This window comes from Limulus polyphemus, unplaced genomic scaffold (assembly GCF_000517525.1).
Source record: "Limulus polyphemus unplaced genomic scaffold, Limulus_polyphemus-2.1.2 Scaffold4452, whole genome shotgun sequence".
NCBI lineage: Eukaryota > Metazoa > Arthropoda > Merostomata > Xiphosura > Limulidae > Limulus > Limulus polyphemus.
The window spans coordinates 24,105-29,695 of record NW_013670062.1 but is presented as its reverse complement, the minus strand read 5'-3'; positions in this window follow the sequence as shown (position 1 = coordinate 29,695).

Genomic DNA, 5,591 nt, shown 5'->3' with positions numbered 1-5,591 from the left:
ACCAAAGGTCAGTTTTATGTTATTTGATACGGTAACATGAGTGCACATGAGCTGCATTATTGTAACTTCTGTATTATTAGCCAGGCATGGGTGAAAGGACAACATAATAGATATATATGAATGTATAATGTTATGAGATTTAAGCTATTTGGTCTAAACAGTTATGTTTTTGTGTTGTAATTTGTGTTCATTCTAGAATGAAGGAAGCATAATTTATGTTTATTTCCTAATATTTTATGGTGGTTGTGAAATTTTTAAAATCTACTGAACTGATACAGAGATAAATTACTGAAAATAACAGATAAAATATAAAGTTTTTTCTTAAAAAACGTTTGGTAACTATCCAGACATTATAAAGATTTCGCACATGAAATTTCAAAAATTTTCTGATGCATAAAAGTATTTTTAATCTTAAAATGAAAATTACTTTGCATGATAGATAGGCAAGATGTGAAAAGAAAAAAAGGCATGAGAGAAACATTGCTTTAAAAACCTTAAGACATAATAAAAAAAATTGATATTTTGCATATGAAAGCATTGTAATATTTATGGATAAACTGCCAAATTTCGTTAACATTCTCTTACTAATTTAAAAGATAGCATGAAAACTATAACAAGCATAAAATGGTTACAAGGCTAGTCCCAGGGACCGAACCCGGATTGAAAGAGTTAATAAACATTTGTTCATTTCATAATTTTTTGTGTGTTTGCTGACTATTAGGAAGTCATTGATTTTAATTAAAATAAAAGTGTACTTTTTTTTTCTTATTATTAAAATTATACATTTCTATGAGGAAAAAAAACATTAAGCTTGGTCTATCACAGTTTTGGGAAATTCCACTTTTCATCAGCAGCTCTAGAAAAGGGAAGTTAAAGACCATGGCCAAGTCTCTTTTAGTGGTGGTTTGGAAGTTGTGTGTGTGAAGCTAAGTTTCTGTATGTTACATGTATGAATAGTTTGAACTCTTTGCCCTGACCAGTAATCCTCAAAATGTTCTTGATACTGTGGTACACAATGCAGTCAGATTCAGGTGTTTGAAATATGGCAGCAAAATTAAAAAATTAAATAAGAACTTAAAAAAAAACTGAGTACATTTGTCAGTTTAATCTGAATAAAGAAGGAGAAATATTTGTAACCATCTTAATAGTTGTTGTGTCATACATATAAATAATGTACAAAAAAAGGCAGTTGGAAAAATGTTTTTAAAATAGTGAGAATCATCAGTAGATGTAACATGTCAGAGAAATTATTAAAATTTCATATTTTGTTTACTAATTTTGAGCCAGCAAAATTAAAATAAGAATATTCTGAATTGTATTGCTGTTGCTAGTTTAAATCTATCACCCTGGGTATCCTTTACTGCGCATGACACACGGTTTTAGTGTCTTACATTCAAAATTTTATTAAACTACTTTTTGTTTATGTTATGCCAATTAGAATAGCATAAAATCTTAGCTCCATATTTTAATAGTATACAAGTTTTAAGTTCTTAATTCTACAAGGGAATATTTAAACAAATCCTGAATTTCCACTAGTGTGACCCACGTGACACATCTTGTTTTAGCGTGTCATCATCCCTTTTGTTACAACAGCAGAAGTCACGTGATGCTGCTGGCACGTTAGCACTGGTAGCGTACGTGATGAGTTTCTCGAATGATTGGGGAAGTCCGAGTGTGATCGAGATGCCCTCTTCGTTAGTATATAAGCCTGGCGGAGAAAGCCAGTGAAGATGAATGAAGAGAGAGCAGTAGTTACTTTTGAGTTCCATGTAATTTATGATTCTGTTAGTTTCGAGCTAGTGAGCCATAAAGTGTGTTTTGCACTAGTCGAGAGCAAAGTTATAGAGATTGTGAATTGCTGTGATTTATAGCATGTATTATAAAGTTGTTAAGTTTAAAGTGATGAGAAACGTACTGATTGTGGAACTTCTGTGTACTAAAAGTTTGTATCAAAGAAGAATAAACTGGTTTAATCAAGAAAGGACTCGTATCACTGAAGATCCTCGGAAAGATTTTCTACCAGAAGCAATGATACAAGCAGATACGTAACACTATTTTATCCATTATCCCTTGAAAATGTACAAAGCTAAACGTAAATTACTCTCTATAAAATCAGACAAACTATAATTTTTATAGTCTTTAATTTCGTTTGGTTACAGAGCTATCGAATAGAAAAATCAGACCACTCCTGCCACACCCACCTCTCACATCTTCTCTTTAACAATTCATTGATACTTCTCTCTTACGTTTCTTTATATATTACCTATAACCAATAGAAAGTAAAGGTTTTCATCTATCAAATGATGTATTGTATAACATTGTGTTCTGAACAGAATGTTGTCAATTTCACTCAAGAGTACAAGATTCATTCCCATGGGAGAGTCAACAACTAGTTTGGATGAATTGGAGTTAGGGGAAATTGTTTACTTTTTGTATGTTATTAGTCTTTGTTCTTTGGTGCATTATTTGATTAAATAAAAATTATTAAATGCATTACTATTAGTACTGTAAAAAGTTAGGGTTAATTCTCTTTGAATCCTCACGGCAAGAAAAAAGAAGATTATTTAAGTATTTTATTTCTTGTTTTTCATATTTATTCTTTATTTATTATTATAAAAGTAACTAAAATCTAAAAATATGGATCTTTTTAAATGATTTAAGACTAGATTAGGTAAAATATGTAATCATAATAATATAATGAAAATGGTTCACAAGGCAGGCACGCGGACAGCTCGTGGGTAATGTAATTCGATAGCACAATGTGAGCTACACATTCTCTCAGTGATTTACAACTTTTTATTGGGCAGAGAGTTGTTAGACACTGTTCAAAAGGCAATAAAACAATAAAATTTAATTATAAATAGATGTATACTGTTATGAACTTAGAGCTACTTAGGATAAATTAATGTAGTTTCATGTTGCAATTTGAAGTCATTCTAGAAAGAAAAAAGGGGTAATTTAGGTTTATTTCTTTTTTGTTTTTGTGGTTACGAAGTTGGTTAGATTGACAGATCCCGTTTTGAGACAGGGTAGAGAAAATAACACATAAACTATAAAGTTTTACTGAAACAAAACGTTTGAAATTCATTTAGGAGATTTTTGGAGTTTACACAAAGGAAATTTGAGATGAGGAAAAGTATTTTTAATTTTAACATGAAAATTAGTTTGCATACAGACTATTCAAAACTAGTACTCAAAATATTCATGGACTGAAAGACTGCTGAATTTTGTGAAGATATATCCACTATATTGAGAGTTATAAGTATTAAATCTATAAAGACTTTAAATGAGTACCAAAAGGTCACGTAGTTGGTCAGGTTGACCGAGCCCATATTGAGAGTGTTAAACCCATCAACTAATTAACCATGAATATCAAATGTTTTGAAAGAAGTTTTTTTTTAATTTTTTCACAACCCAATTACGTAACTGAAGCAAGTGGTTATAATTTTACTTCTTACTCTATACTGTACGTTTACAGCATTTAAAACTTTCGAAACGTATGATTAAACTTACAGTATTTATGTACATTTTACTTCTTTGCTCGGTTTGAAAGACTTAAGTATAACTGAAAAGAAACCTTTTAATGACTTGATACTTCACTTTAATGAACTTATTACTGTCCTTCATTCACATTATACTGTGTGTGATATGTACTAACACAGGTCATGTTTGTACTTTCACAATAAAGGTACAAGTATTCAAATACCTTATACTTTAGTATTAATTTATTATTTTATTTCATATTTCAACTACATATTATTATTTCATTAAAACACACTTTTGTTAGTATTTTGATGTAAAATGTTACTCCTGAAATTTGATTTGCATTTTCTGTTTTGAGAGATAAATGACTCAACATTTTATAGAATAAGAATCTTGTTGTTAAAATAAAAGTATTCAACTCATTCAATTAAGAATATCTATATGTATTACAATGCTCAAATAAAATTGGTGTATGATTTTGTAGTATAATTATAAATAACAGGTTTACAAATGTTATGTTGCATAGGCACTGTCTTTTAATTCTTTGTTAGTAAGAGCTAGGTGGTCTAGTGAGTAGTGTGCCAGCTGTGAACCTGAGAATCCATGGTTCACACCCTATTGCTGAAAATAAGTGTTCCATACTTTGGAGCTATGAGTGCATTTTAAAACTGATGATTAAATACCATTTTTTTTGGTTAAAGATGAATGAGAACTGGCATTTGGTACTGTTGACCAACTGCCTTCTCTCTAGTCTTATCTGTTCAAAATTAGCGATAGCCTAGCAAAAATAGCTTCTGTGTAGGTTTGTACACATTTCCAAAACAAATAAACATGTGTTAGCTTTGTTGGATATAGTACTACTTACATCTGTGATGACATTAAATTAGTTACTAGAGTAAGGAAGCACATTATGAAACTGGCCTCAAAATACTTTGGTATGAAATTCTACTCCTATGCCAACCCAAAATGAAAAAAAGAAAGAGACTGTTTAGAAATCACCAGAACAAATGATCTTTCACTAAACTGTGATAATGGTTCTAGCAACATCAGTCGTAGTTGGCAAGGTCTATTCACTGTTTATACATTTGACCAGACTTGACCTCTACATATGTCCTGTCTTTTGTCTTTGTAATGATATGTAAACCTGGTGTTGTTTAGTACTGATCATACCTGAAAAAGACAAACCAATGTTCTGTCAAAACATATGTTTCACCATCAATAAAATTCTTCCTTATGCTTATAAATCATTGTTTGTCTGTTATTAAATGCCTTTTTTTTCTTCTTATGATCTTAACATTATAAATACCTAAACATTACCAGAATTCCCTCTATATTAAATAAGATTTTGTCTTGAATTACTAAATTCTTCAGTGAAAATATCTACAGTCTGAGCCTTAATATTGTGGCATGTTGTTATCACTTGTGTTTTTTGTTACTTGGTTTATTTAGTTACTTTTCCATAATAATGATGCTTCCCCAGCTTTTCACCATGCAGTTTGTGTCTCATATATATAAATGTTTCAATAATTTATAAAAGATATTGGGTTGTTTAGCTGAATATGTTAACTTCTTTAAAGATCTGACATCAGCTGAAAGTGACGACCATAAAAAATCTGCTGTACATATTAGAATTTAATGAATGTTTACATATCTGTAGATTTATACTCACTCCTGTTTTAATCTCTGATGTGTTGTCAAAAAGAAAAAAAGAGCTAAATATGTTATCATCCTTCACACACACACTTGACAGTTGGCATCAATGACAAAACATGTTATCCTTCACACGATTGATGCCAACTGTCAAGTGTGAGTACTTAACAAGTAACTTTCATACTGTTTAAAAACTTACAGAAAATTAAGAATTATACATAATGCTGTTTTAATAGTGTACTTTCTTCTTTAAACTTGAAGTCACTTTGTATTATAATGTTGTTTGTCTGCACTTCATCACATTCAAAGTTTTTCAAAATTAACTAAAATATTTCTTGTAAGCTGTACCAAGGTTCATTATCAGTCGAATGACCAAACTAACTTGTATTCAATTGTATCATCGAATCTTCTGACCTGATATAGTTATTACAACCAAGTCATATTCTTTGCAGGCTGCA